Source organism: Cyrtonyx montezumae, unplaced genomic scaffold, assembly GCF_038088225.1.
Source record: "Cyrtonyx montezumae isolate F1298 unplaced genomic scaffold, pur_monq_1.0 scaffold_0, whole genome shotgun sequence".
NCBI lineage: Eukaryota > Metazoa > Chordata > Aves > Galliformes > Odontophoridae > Cyrtonyx > Cyrtonyx montezumae.
In genome coordinates, this window is record NW_027071824.1 from 38,102,033 (window position 1) to 38,115,484 (window position 13,452).

Sequence of the window (13,452 nt, forward strand, 5' to 3'; positions counted from 1 at the left end):
AAGTGGGAACCCTAGAAAATGTTTACAGATCTGTAGGGCACAGCAATGCTTCCTGCAGGAGGAAGGCCCTAAGGACTCTTGTAGGCCTTGTGTGGTAGACTATATGGCATCTGTGGTACGTATGGGTCAGTAAGACATCCTGGGCAGCCCCAGAGCAATGTCAGTTCATACCAGATGATGATACAGTCCTGAGCAACCATCAGGATGCAGGGAGTGGGAGCAGATGACCTCCAGAGGTCCCCTCCAAACTCATTGTTGTGACCTCTCCCTCTGTGTCCAAGGACAGTCAAGTTATCTTGCCTTCTGCCCTGGTTGGAATGATGCAGCAAAGCTATATGAATACTAGTTTGGGAATCAGAGCTGGCTGTGGTGAAGAGTAGTTTAGAGCTACTCTCTACTAATTTCCTTCTTTAGCAACACGATGCATCTCACTGACAGACCTGTCTGGGAAACGTTACTCATCCCTGCTTCGTACCCAGACCTTGCAGCCTTTCATAGCTCTGCCCTAGCTGCTGTGAACAGGTGATGCCACAGGATTGGTGCTGTGAAGGCAGCAGGGAGGGCTGTGCTAATTTAGGTTATTTAAGCAATTGAACTTGTGCTCCTGATACTGCCCACTTCTTTCTGTTTTCCCTGTCACCCTTCTGGCATATTCAGGAGGATGTGCTGCTCATTGGGAATCCTTTCTGCTCATCTCATCTCCTGCCCTGCAGTTCTTGCTGCTGGGATGCCTCCTGCATGCCACTGCACCCATCCTTTCCTGCCACCTCATTGAGCGTTGCCTAGCAAATGCAGAGAATCCTGTGATGGGCAGCAAATGTGGCACACAGACTCAGTGAAAAGGGGAGCCCACTTTGGGCCAAATATCTGCCAGGTGTACCTCGAGCTTGCTTCACAACACACTCAAGTGCAACTTTAAGTCTAGGCAGATTCCTAAGTTGTAGTGGAATCCCTGGGTCCTGCACATGCTCTTCAATATAGGTGTACATACTTTGTGAATGGAAACAGTTTATTGAGCTGGAGACAGGGTGGGGAATTTTGGGGCTCCTGCTGTTCTGCTTACGGTGTTTTGCAGCAGTTTAAGGCTGAGGAATGACACCAGCTGGATCCATGGAACAATCTGCTCCTGTTCTTGCGAATTCCAAATTATTTTCCTTCTCACATGTGAAGCTGTACCAAGAGTTGCATTTGAAAAACCCATCTGTTGTTCAATAGAAAGAAGTCTAAAATTTTTCTAAAATATTCTCGTTACTCACTCCATACTGCTGTCATCTGGCTTTCAGCTACAAGCCATTTCTGTGGTTGCACTTCTAGCCACTCAAAATCTTCCCTCCACAGACAGATGAAACTCCTAGTTGCTAAAAGTGTAAAACTGGGAACAGAATGCTAGAAACTAGCAGTGACTGCTTTTCAAACATGTTTTTGATATTAAAATAGATAAATTGATGCAATCTTTTATTTTTTTCTTATCAAGTGTGGGAAATAGTAATAAATTACTTTAAAAGTTTTCTCTTTGTGTTTTTCATTACACTGAAAATATTTTGGAAGTCTCAACAATGTCTATAAATGTCTTAATATAATTTTACACATTAATGTGTATAAATACAGCTGTTTTTTATAAGTTCACTGCTGCTGATTATAATTCACCCCACTTTTCTGTGTTGCGATAACACTTGATACATTTCATGACAGATACGGTGTTTTTCCACAGGGCAGCAGTTAAATTAATCTATTTTATTTTCATCTGTTACTACACCTGTGTATGGGAACTGTTGAATCACGTCCTGAACCACTGATTGGTCACCTGAGTTGAGCACGAGTCAGACACAAGGGGCACAGGTGAAGGTGATATACCTGAGTGATTGGAAGGGGTGGAGCCTGGCTCCACCTCTCCCAAACCCATTTAAGGGCTGACCACCTCCAGGGAAGGATCTCTTCTTGGAGATCCCTCCCATGTGGAGTCCACAGCAAGCCTTTATCATCCTAAAGGTGAGCCACCCTCTTTTGCTTGTTATCTGTGTACCCTCTATATAGACCTACTGAAATATTCCGTCTTCCATACTATTTTTGAGTACCATCCTTGAGGGTTATTTACCCTACAACTTGTAAAAGTCAATTGTTATGGAATAGTGAGGCAATATTGTATCATTTCAGATTTGCAGGAAACGTTTTCTCTGTAGCCGTAATGAGTGCTCAGATGTTTGTGTGCATATATATATTTGTGCTTGTCACAGCTTCACGACTTTTCTCCCACTGTTTTAAAATGGTAACTTCTCCTTGAGGGATTTTCAAATTTGCAGCTACTACACTGCAGCCTCCCTGGAAAAATCTATGGGATACATTAATGAGATGAGGGCTTTACAGCCTTTTACCCTACAAAGTGTGAAGGTGGTATGGATCATAAGTGATCAATTTTTTCAAAGGCTAGATAGATGTATGTTCATGAGAAGGTCATTGTTGATGCACCTGTATTCTTTCTCAATCCCTGTCAGTATTTGTTGTTGATAGTATAGCAGCGTCTGTGCTAACTGGTGACTGGACTTGTTCAATTCTTCCCAGTATGACAAACTCAAAAGCCTTCACCATGTGTGGTTAAATCTGTTAACTGTCTGATTCTTCCAGGATTTTTGTTTCTGTTGCCTAAAATCTAGACTTTATCCCAATCACTCTGATGTAGCATTTCATGGACTCACTTGAATGATTTCTCTTGAAAACTGCAGCTTCCTTTTGGGGGAATCTTTGGGAGGAGCTGGTCCTTAGCAGGTCAGTGTAAGACTTGAACGGATCCTGTCAGTGTCTGTTCATAGGTACCAGATCCTACTGAGGTCTCTTCTGGGGACTGGGTGATGGAGGTGAACCACACAGAAGGATCTTTACATGGAAGGTTTCTGCGTATGGAGAAAGATTTTGAGGATGAGATTTGGGATAATCTCAAATCAGCTGGCATTTATCTCCCTCTTGAATTTAAATGGTTGAGTCAAAGGGCAGTGCTGTTTTCCCCTGTTTATCAGGGACATTAAGCAACAGTACTCCAGTTTTAGGGAAGCTTTGGTAAGACCCTTGTTGTGGTGTTTCTGGAATGCAGGTATAAGATGCAGGAATAGGACACTGTGAAAATAGTTGATGAAAAAGGTCTAAAGAACAGAGCTCTAAGGGGTCGATACAACTAACACAGCCATGGTAGTGTAGCATGTTGTCTAAAATATTTATCTGATAGTTTCAGAAAAGCCTGGAGTTGTGGTGGACCTTTCTATTACTGAATTTCAGTCCTGAACATTTGTGGGTAGGGAACTAAAAAGGAGTGAGCATTTTTCACTGTTCTTTCTGGGTGAGATTTCTACAAAAAGTGTTGTTTATCAATTCATACCTTGAATGTAAAGGCTTTAAAGGTTTGAAGTATGAGTAGGGTACAATTAAATGTATGATGAGCACCAGGTATAGGGTGTTTGTAGGAAACAGACTGCAGCAGTAGTTTGTTGTGGTTGTGCTGGTGTAACAATGGATTCAGGGGATGTAATTTGTCAGTGCCCCACCTTGGGGGGCCCAACTGGAGGAGTAGGGGCTGGGTGCTTATGAAGCGGCTGCTGTTGAGGTGGCAAACGTGTCTGGTGAAGAGCCAGCTCGTATCTACAGCCACAGGCAAGCTGTTGAGCTGTGTGCTGCAGTGCCCAGACCTGTTTCCTTTCCACCCTTCTTTAGAGGTGCACCTTTAAGTGTCTGGTTAGGTGTGGACTTCAGCTTTTAGCAGTGCTGCATCTCCACATGGCTGTTTTCTCTAGGGATTCTGTGCTTTTTTACAAGTTAACACCGTTATTTTTCCCTCGAGGAGGACGCTAATGGGCCCTCTCATCTGTTGGAGCACAAATTGGGATTGGAAGGAACTTCTGTCAACCCGGTAGCTAATTTAAGCTTGCTACATTTGTTAAATCTCTGTAGAGAAATTAGTAGGGAAGAGACAGGTACAGGCATGCCATTGCACACAGTGTGGTTGCAGGTCTTTTTAACTGAGAAAACAAAGCTACAAAGGATATCTAGGAAGGAAGACAGAATGTATCCCTTTGAGATTTCTTGCCGAATAGGAAGCTCTGTAGAAATGGTGAAATGTTGGAACTGTGAGATAAGTGATTTATTATTTTCTCCATGATTATGTCTGAAGGTTTCTGCGAAGATGTAGGCTTCCTTGACTTACATTTTAAGGCACACCCTATTTATAATGTAAGTATATGACAAGATTAGGAGAGGAAAGAAATATTATCATGGGAATCAAAGACAGGTGGTGAGATGCCTTCCAGTGTCAGATCTAAAACTCAAGGCAGCTGAGAGCTGAGTCTGTTCTCCAGCCACATAAGGTAGCCCTCCCAGCACCAGATGTTGCATAAAGGTCAGCCTTGTGACGCTGTGTGAACCATAAGCCTTCTGTTAGACCTTCAGCAGACCTTGCTCCAGTGAAGCTTTTGATATATTTAGAGTTTATTACTTGAATCTTTGTGTTGCAATTCAGGCTTAAATTTGTTTTATTCTGAAGTTTAAAGCTCCCTTCTGATATAAAAGCATATGGATTTTTAATTTAATATTTTGAAGATTTATGGAATAATGTTAGATGCTGCTATTTTAAAAAATGTTGCCTCGCAAAAGTGAATTTCATGTTTCTTTGTCTAGCAATGTATTCAGAGCACTTGGAAGGAAGTTTTGGAGTATGGAGATTTCTGCCCTGGGGAGGTAGTATCCTGTACTTTAGTTAGGTCATGTCAGGCCATTGTTTTGTTTCTCATATCATAAAGATCTCATGTCTTTATTTGCCCTCAGCTGAGGATTTGAGCTTCCTGCAGAGAGTGAAATAATTAAGAATTAATACTACAACATAGTATGTCCTCCATTTGTAGCTGGGTTTAGTTGAGGGCAGTTCTTATATATGTAGTAATAAGTGAAGTATGTGTACTTATATAGTAAAAAGTAATATTTGTATTTGTGGTGCTCAGTATAGCTGAAAAGCATCATGATTGTTTTCTATCTATATGAGAAAACAAATAGAGAGGTCCAGTGGTTTGTAGAACTTGGGTCTCTGTCTCATACCTAATGTCATCCCTTCCTGCCAGCTGCTGCTCTCTGCTTTGCCTCTGCTGGTAGATCACACTGGGCCAGAGGTAGAATTGAGTACAATAGATTTATTGGTCCAGATGTGGCAGGGAATTCGGCTGCATATGCAGGAGGGATTGTCAGCATAAGAAGCAAGTAAAGCAGGCTGATGTGTGGAGTGCCAGGGAAGGGTGTGCAGAATGCAGAGCTTACTCTTAAAACCCGCTTGTGGCTATGCAGGGTCACACAACCTAAATACGGATCTGGTGAGAGGACCTACAGGATGAGGAAGGGCACTCCTGGCTTAAATTGAGTGCTTACCTTACCGTTCAGTTGTGGCATGTAGTGGAGCAGCAACTTCCTAGGGATTGATGAAGTAAGTTCATCATCAAACAGAAGGAGTCATGCAAAGGGGAGTGTTGTTAAGTTTCACATATGTGAGGCTTTTGCTTTGTAATGTGTTGTTCCATTTCCTCCAAGTCTTCCTTGGGGAAACGCCTGATTTGGCTTTATCCTGACGCTCGAGTTATCGCTTTCTGCTTCTAGATTGCAGCCACAACTTCTGCCTGCACCATCCTCTCCCTGACTCCCTGCTGGTGCCAGGTGGAGCTCAGCAGGGTGCTAGCAGAAAGCAGCTCTGGCTGCCCAGCTAAGGGCACAGACAGAAACAAATGGCATCGGCTGCAGTGCACTGGTGGCACTGGGGACAGATCTGGCTGGGAGGAGCTGGCAGAGGTTGTGCTGAGGTTATCTTCATGGATAGGGCAACATCAGAAAGAGGTGCAGTGCACATCTGTAAGAATAAATGTGCAGAATTTGTGCTTCTGGCTCCTCTTATCACAGACCATCCTTTGCCATGCAGAGTGCTATGCCCACCCTGAGCAGTGCGCTGCCTTCGGCAGATGCTTTGTTATATTATAGGTGCATGTCTGATCTCTTCTTGAAAATACGACTTTACCTTCCACTTACCCTTCTGGATACAGCTTGTCAGAGCAACATGGTACTGCAAACTTATCCTGCTTAATGTCAGCTAATTAAATTCACTTTTGAATATAGTACTAAGCCAATTTAATTCTGTCTCTCAGAGCCTGCAGAGACGACTGTGGCTCTCAGAGGAGTTCTGTCTCTGATTAGTGATCAGATCTCTTCGTGCCACTTCAGACTGTCTCTGTCTGTCTTTGTGTCTTTCACTGGTCCTCGTGGTGTTAGGGGACTGGGTGTTTTCCCTCTACTTTCATAGCCCCAACACATGCTGTCATGTCTAACACTATACTTTTAATGATGTTTGTTCTCTGATATGAAACTTTCATGACTGTTGCTGGAAGAGATATAGAAATTCTTGTGAAATGCTCTGGATGTTAGATCTGGACTTATGAGGCTGTTTTTCGTAGTGCTGATATCTGCAAGGACAGGGAATGGGTGACCTTCTTGTGCCGTGCTGGTGTCCCAGCCTCTGGATGATCACTGCATCGCAGCCTGAGTGCAACAGCCTCCAGTAATGGTCACTGCCTGTCATTCTCAATATTTTGCGATCGCTAACGTTCATGACAATGAGGCACAGAATTTTGAAAAGGAATTTGTCAAAAAAACTGAAAGGTCAAAGCAAATCATAATAAGAAAGAGAACAAAGCACTTAATTGGGTAGTGCTGATGGAGTATATCATGCCAGGGATGATCTGGTGGATATTTTTTGATTCTAAATGCCCTCTGCATGAGTTATCAAAGAAAAAAGTGCTGGTTGTCTGTGGGTTTTCATGCAATATTTTCCTTACTGCTCCATTTGTGCAGCTTTATGCAGGGTAGCGTGTCAGGTCTCATTTTGTACTCCCTGATGCTGTCTGGTAGAGGGTATACGTATGCTTCCATGGAGATTTCTGTTGTAGTGCATCCCATGTTTGTAGCTGCATTTTCCTGCTCTCCTTGCTCCCGCTCCTTACTGATTGCTTATTAGTGTGAGGACAATACAAGTGCAGAACTGAATTGTTCTCAGCCACGTAATTCTTGGTCACTGAGAAACTACTGCTCCTCTTCATTCCAGGATGTAACCAAGGAGTGTTTGGAAACACTGGTCTAGAAGCAGCTCACATTGCTGCTTCACTGCACTTGTTCTGCACAGAGAAGAGATCTTCAGTGAATGTGGATATCAGTCTGGTATATTTTACAAGCAGCTGAGTCATCCAAGTTTTCTGCTGCCCAGTAAAGTACATGCATGCTGTGGTGTCTGCACTGTAGCTTTGGATGTCCGTCCCGAGTGAACTAAGACAGGAGTTTTCTCACCTTTAGTGACGTAATGCTTAACTTCTGATGCAGACAGATGCCAGAAAAGTAAGATTTGGGACTGTAATTCCTTTCTCATTTCCTTACATTTCTTGAGAAGAAAGCTTTTTTTTCTTCAGGCAAGATAAGATGTTCACAGATCATAAGTTACTTCTTTTCAGTTTAAAATACATTGTTCTGAAAGAGTATTCATAGGCACGTACTTCTTTTGTAATTAGAAGCTATATTTTTTTTTCAAGAATTTATAATGAAGTACATGTATCTGGAGAACTCTTGAGGCTTACTACATAGACCTGATTTTAGTAAACAATTAGATGCCTGTACCTAGCCACTGTAACCATGTCAGTTTAGGTATTTTGTCCATTTTATGAGATCTCATTTGTTTTTCATGTCAGCAAACAGTATTTATTGGAAGTGGAGGAAGAATTGTTGAAACCTTGCTAAGTCTCAGAGCATGACATATTCTAATGTCTGTAAGTCATCTTCAGCTTTATTGGTGTGAATATGCAGTGCGTGTTAATACGAACATTTACACTGCAAAAGTTTACGTATTTTCTTCTTCAGTGTCACACTTTATTATAAGAAAATAATACTTTGAGGTGAAATAACGAAATACATATTGGTTACTCTGTATAAGTACAGTTTCAGGATTGTTTTCTGACCAATAGATTTAGTTTAGGGAAGCAATTGCACACTAGTGAGAGAGTGAGATGACAGCAAAAAATGCATTTCAGCTTCCATTTATTTTTTCTAACTGTGCTTAATGTTTGCATTTCGTTAAAAGTATGAACGTACTGCTCATGGAAATGAAGGTCTTAATAGATGGCACTAGGGATTACTGTCTAGCCATAGTAAATATACAGTTTGGACAAGAGCTATGTGTATTTTCTTACCGTTCTCTCTTTCTGTAGAGACTGTATTGATTTGTATCTTTAGTTTCCAATCCTTCCCCTACCCAGATTTTAAGAGCTGGCTCTCCAGTCTATTGCTGTCTGCACCAGCTATTTCCATAATTGCCAGAGCCATGCACTTAAATATCTTTTATATCATTTACATTTTCAGATTTCACAAAGGCTTCTACTTCACCTGGAAAGGTTTCGGCTTTGCTTTAAACAGGTTCTTCTAGGATTTGAAATTTCTGTCAAACTGTATTTTTGGAACTTTGGTATTATAGTATTGCCAAAGAAAAGACACTAGGAAGTCTCTGCAAAAAATAAAATAAAAATCAATAAACAAAAAACCTTTGTGAAAGATCTTGAAAGTTGTCACATTCACAAGCAGTTTGGTCTCCTCTTAACAGCTGTTCCCTACTGCCTCCTGCTCTAAAAGAAGAGGTTTTTATTTTGAAGAATTCTGGTATTCTACAGTGTGCTCTCCAGGATCCTTCCATCTCAGCTGTGAGCAGAAAGCTGATAAGTGTTGAATGTGGTATGTGCCTTGTGGACTTCAAAATCTAGACTGTGGCCTTGACCGTGATGAATAAGATGATTAAGAATCTGTGAAGAAATCTGAGCAAAAGGGTCAAGAGAGATTTAAACAGAGAATTCCAAACTTATTCCATGCAAGACACTAGTCAGCAGGTAGACTATAGCTTTTGAATGATACCAATCTGTAGCAAGCAACACCTTAGTTCTGAACTAACTCATTAGACGTGCATTTCATTTGGTTCCATGTGTTATAATATATTTGTGTTCAAGATGTAGCTACTTCATGGTCATTCTTTTCTATCTATGTGATGATTTAGGGCTTTTGTTTCAGAAAATTTGTTTTCCAAGAGTGCAATTAACAGACAGCAATAACAAAACGTTAAAATACAATATTCACCTGGAAAATTCTGCTAGTTTTTTAAAACGTAAATGAGGTGATATAAGTTAAATACGATCATTAGGAAAGACTGATTAAATTACTTCTAATAAATCTGCAAAAGAATGGGTTGTGTGATGCTGTATTTTCCTGTTGGAGACAGCTAGCCACTTTTAGCAGCATCCTTTTATGGTAAAGGTGCTACAGATGATTTCTTTAGGAGGGAAGTGGTTTTTTGTTTTAAACCTGCAATGGATGTGAAATGAACAGTTTGCTTTCATAGATGAAACAGTTATTGGGAAGCAAAGTTTAAGGTCATTAGAAGGATTCCAACACTCTGAAAACACAAGTGTTTTAAGGAAGCCTCTTTATAATGGTCTGAATGTGAAGAGTTGGTGGTTATCTACTCCTTAATTTCTAAGTGTACTTTGTATGTTAAAGCCATCCACCAAATTCAAATAACACTTTCTAATTCTTTTATACTTGTGTCTTTCTGGGAACGCAGATACATACTAGAATTCTAGAGCTAATATTCATAGCAATTCATACTAATAATGGACTGATGAGTCCTCTGTGTGTGCTTTCTTGCAAAATTCCCCAGGCGGACTTGTTCTGAAGCCCATATTGGTTAGGGTTTTGCTGTAAGTTGTGCTGGTTGTGTTTGGCTGTATTGGGAGAGCTCACAAGCAATCAGTGCTGTTCACACCATGTTCCCATCTGTCCTTGCCAGGGTGTGTGTTCATCACCTGCTGCCCTTCAGCCAGGGATGGCACTTATTTTCAGCAGCCCCCAGCTGAATTCACATAGGTCCATAAGCTACAGAAAGCCTGGAGTAGAGCCTGTGAGTACACGCTCTACTATGGAAGCTTCTGTTTTCCAACTGGTATTTATGCTGCTTCTGAGCAAGAAAATATGAGATACAACATATTATTGTTGAGCCATTGGAAGTATACCCTTTGCAAGTATATACTTTTTTTTTTATTGTTTTTGACCATGGAGTTTGCTCTTTCGACCTTAAGTTTGTTGTTAAATACCAAATGCAGAGTGAAGAAGACACGGACTTGCTTAGCTGGCAGAAAATGCAGAAGTATTCGGTGCTGGAGTGCTGTGTGATTTTTGTGGCTGGCCAATGAAGCGTAATAAATGCAAGAGCCAAGCCACTTTGGAGGTATGAAGAGTCAAAGAAGCATTAGAGTAATTTAAAAAATGTAAACTGTGGGTAAAATCTAAGAACATCTTTCTTTAAAGTTCTTTGTTATTTACCAGACTTCTCTCCTGAAAACCTCCTACCCTAGAATGTGATGCAGCTTGCGGAGCAGGAGGAAGAGTGGTTTCTGGATGGGGACACTTGGTTTAAAAAATAGAACTCCAATTTTATTTTTGATGTGACTTCAGATCACTGTGGTTCTGTCTATACGAGTGTGCTTCTGGGTGTATTTTTGGGTATCCTGTAAGTCATTTTATACACATTTTCAAAATGCTTTTGTATCAGTGCTGAGTTTTATAGCTTTATAAATATCCTTGTGCACTGTAGGGCTAGTCAATAAAATTTAAAAATTGGTTTCTTAATTTTTGCCTTAATCTTACTGAAGGAGATACATGGTCCAAGCAAATTTTCATTTATTTAATGCTGTAGACTTTAAGGTTTCCTGAACCCGTTTGTTTCCCTCACTTATGGTTTCGCCATCGGTTTTAGTAGGAAAAAGCTTTTCTAGCTCTTGAACTGGAAAGTTGGTCTGTTTTCTGCCATAAATCTTTTCATAGGAAACAATGCTGTTGGTACCATCTCTTTTTCCATATCTGCATTTATCAAAATATTGAAAAACAGGCCCACCTGTCAAGTGATTTTACATGACCAAATTATTATAAATAATATGACTTTAGTCACCAATAGGAAAACAATTCTTTTTAAGATCCTTTGATGTCAAGAAAATAGTTCATGCAGGAGGTCCCATGCTGCATCTTTTAAGCTGGAGATTTTCAATTAGAAAAGAAGTAAAAATAAAAAAGGTTAAGCCAGGATGCTCATGCACTGGTGAAAGGTATTATCTGCTTGAAGATCTGACAAATGGAAAAGCTGTAATAAAATCTGTCCACCAAACAGTTACATCTTATGCACTGACAGTGAAAACTTGCTGTCACTCCCTTGATTGCCTTGATAGTGTGCCTGAAATCTGACCTGGAGCAGTGGCAACAATAGTTTGGAGATGGCATTGTGAAGTAGCAGGATGACTTTTGTGAGCCTGAGAAGAGCATGAATGCGGTTAATTATGTTGAAGCACACACATGGGTTAGTAAAACTTGAAGTAAACCTCTGAGTACGATGAACAATATCTGGATTTATGTTTTCAGGTGGGACCCTCTCCTGATATGTGACCTACAGCAAGCTACCCTGAATCGTACGATGACAATGTTATCACTGCCACATCTCTGGAAACCAGTTATTCATAAATATATGGTATGTGAACTTCTGTGACTTACATTAACTGCTGCTGGTGCTGGTTGGAGCAGCACAGTAAGAATAACACGAAGGTGCTAAAAGCTGATGAAATAAATGTTAAGCTACATGTATAATAAATTACAGTGAGCCGTTCCAGCAGATGTTTATCTGCTAGGCCTGGTCCATATGCAGAATGGTGAACTGTTTTAACTGCAAATACGATCTTGAAAATGTATTCATTTACAGATGTTGTTAGAAACCTTCTACCGATGTTTTTTGGGGGGTGGAGTTATACTGGTAGAGCAATGATGTGCAGATATGCAGCCTGCTGTTCTCTTTCTTGAGTAGGAAGCAGTGGTGGTATTGGCATGAAGGGTTCTGTACCTCAACTGTATTGCTGCATTTAAAGCTCTACTATTTTTGTGTTTAGGAAAGGTCTTTAATTGCTTTTCTCCTTCATTCCATTTTCAGTTTCTGGACAATCTAAAGTAGATTAATTTCACACACAGTGACTCCCTAAAGAAGTGCAAATTAACTCAATTTTACCAAATTCAGCCAGATGATGGCAGTTATTCCCTTGCTGTTCAGCTTTACGTCATACAGTCTGTGAACAAGATTTCTATAGGAATTAAATCCATATATTGAATCTTTCTTCCTTACCCTGTACAAGGACATAAAGATTAAGACCCTCATTGTGTGAAAGGAGATAATTTAATTTCAAGCCTACAAGGCCAAAAATTTCAAATCACTGCTATCTGGCACGTCTTTCTTTCTTACTCTTCTGATTCAGGTACTGTGAAATCACAAGCAAACTGGTTTTATGAGAATTGCTACATGATTGCTTGCATACCACATAACCATTAGCATGGAGCATCTTCTGATTTATGGTTCTCATCCAACTCCCACTGAAGCTGGTAGGAAAATGTTTCCTCATGCTGATGGGAGTTGAGTTGCACTGCATTTGCCATCTGAGACTTTTAAGTAAAGTTCCCTGTGGGGAATATTTTTTTTTTTACCTGATAGCCACTTCTTAGAGATTGAGCGTTAAATGTATAAGCGCAGAACAAAATTACAAGGAAGCTTCAAAAGTTTTAAATTGATAAGGAGGGATGATTGTTTGCTCCAAAAACGTTTATCTGGATTCAGTGTGCTGTGTTTTTAAAAATAGTTTTGAAGACATTTGTCAGATGTGTGACTGATTTACTGTTCATCTTGATGATGTAAAAGATGAAAAGCAAGACAGAAGCCTTAGAGGTAGTAGGGAGAGGAAACTCCTGCTTTGTTAAACAATTTGATGTGTTTTGGGAGAGCTATTCACAACTCAGATAACTTCTGTTCTGAATAATGAAGAAGTCACCACATCTGGTTCACTGTGGTTATGCTGAAAAGGAGGATCCTGGAGATTAGGTGAGAGAACATTGATCCTGCTTACACTGAAGGGGCTGCTAGTGTGTTGGTATGGCCACTCGTGCATGCCAAGTGCAATTAACAATTAGTTTGCAGACTTCTTCTAAATGTTTGTTCTGATATCTCCTGTATCAGCCATATCTAAGAACCTTTTCAAGATGAGCACAGGAATAAGGACTTTTATTGCTCTTGTTTCTTCTGAGTTGATTCATTTTTAAGTATAAAAAATTGTCTGTGTGTGTATATATATGTTTGTAAATAAGTTATTTTGGTGTTTGTGGGAGGGTTTGTAAAGTAAAACAAGTTTGAAGAAATAGTTTAGCATTCTGTATGGGCAGAATTCTGGAGAGGAGCTGGTAGGTCAGCTGGGATAGCTTCCTGTTGCCACAGGTACCTTTTCCAAAATTGAATGGATGTGTTTTGGTTGACATTTTCAGGTTTTTTTTAGG

At 40.3% G+C, this 13,452-nt stretch overlaps 1 protein-coding gene across 2 annotated transcripts in view; it reads left to right on the forward strand.

Moving 5' to 3' along the window:
• The window catches only part of HIVEP2 (HIVEP zinc finger 2), a 127,072-nt gene that overhangs the window by 19,637 nt on the left and 93,983 nt on the right, over nucleotides 1-13,452 (forward strand). The window contains exon 2 of one of the 2 annotated variants that reach the window (XM_065732910.1): nucleotides 11,509-11,614. The gene's annotated coding sequence lies outside the window, so the exon portion shown is untranslated. Of the gene's footprint in view, nucleotides 1-10,071; nucleotides 11,615-13,452 lie in introns of those variants that run through there. The other variant, XM_065732918.1, reaches the window with a different exon arrangement.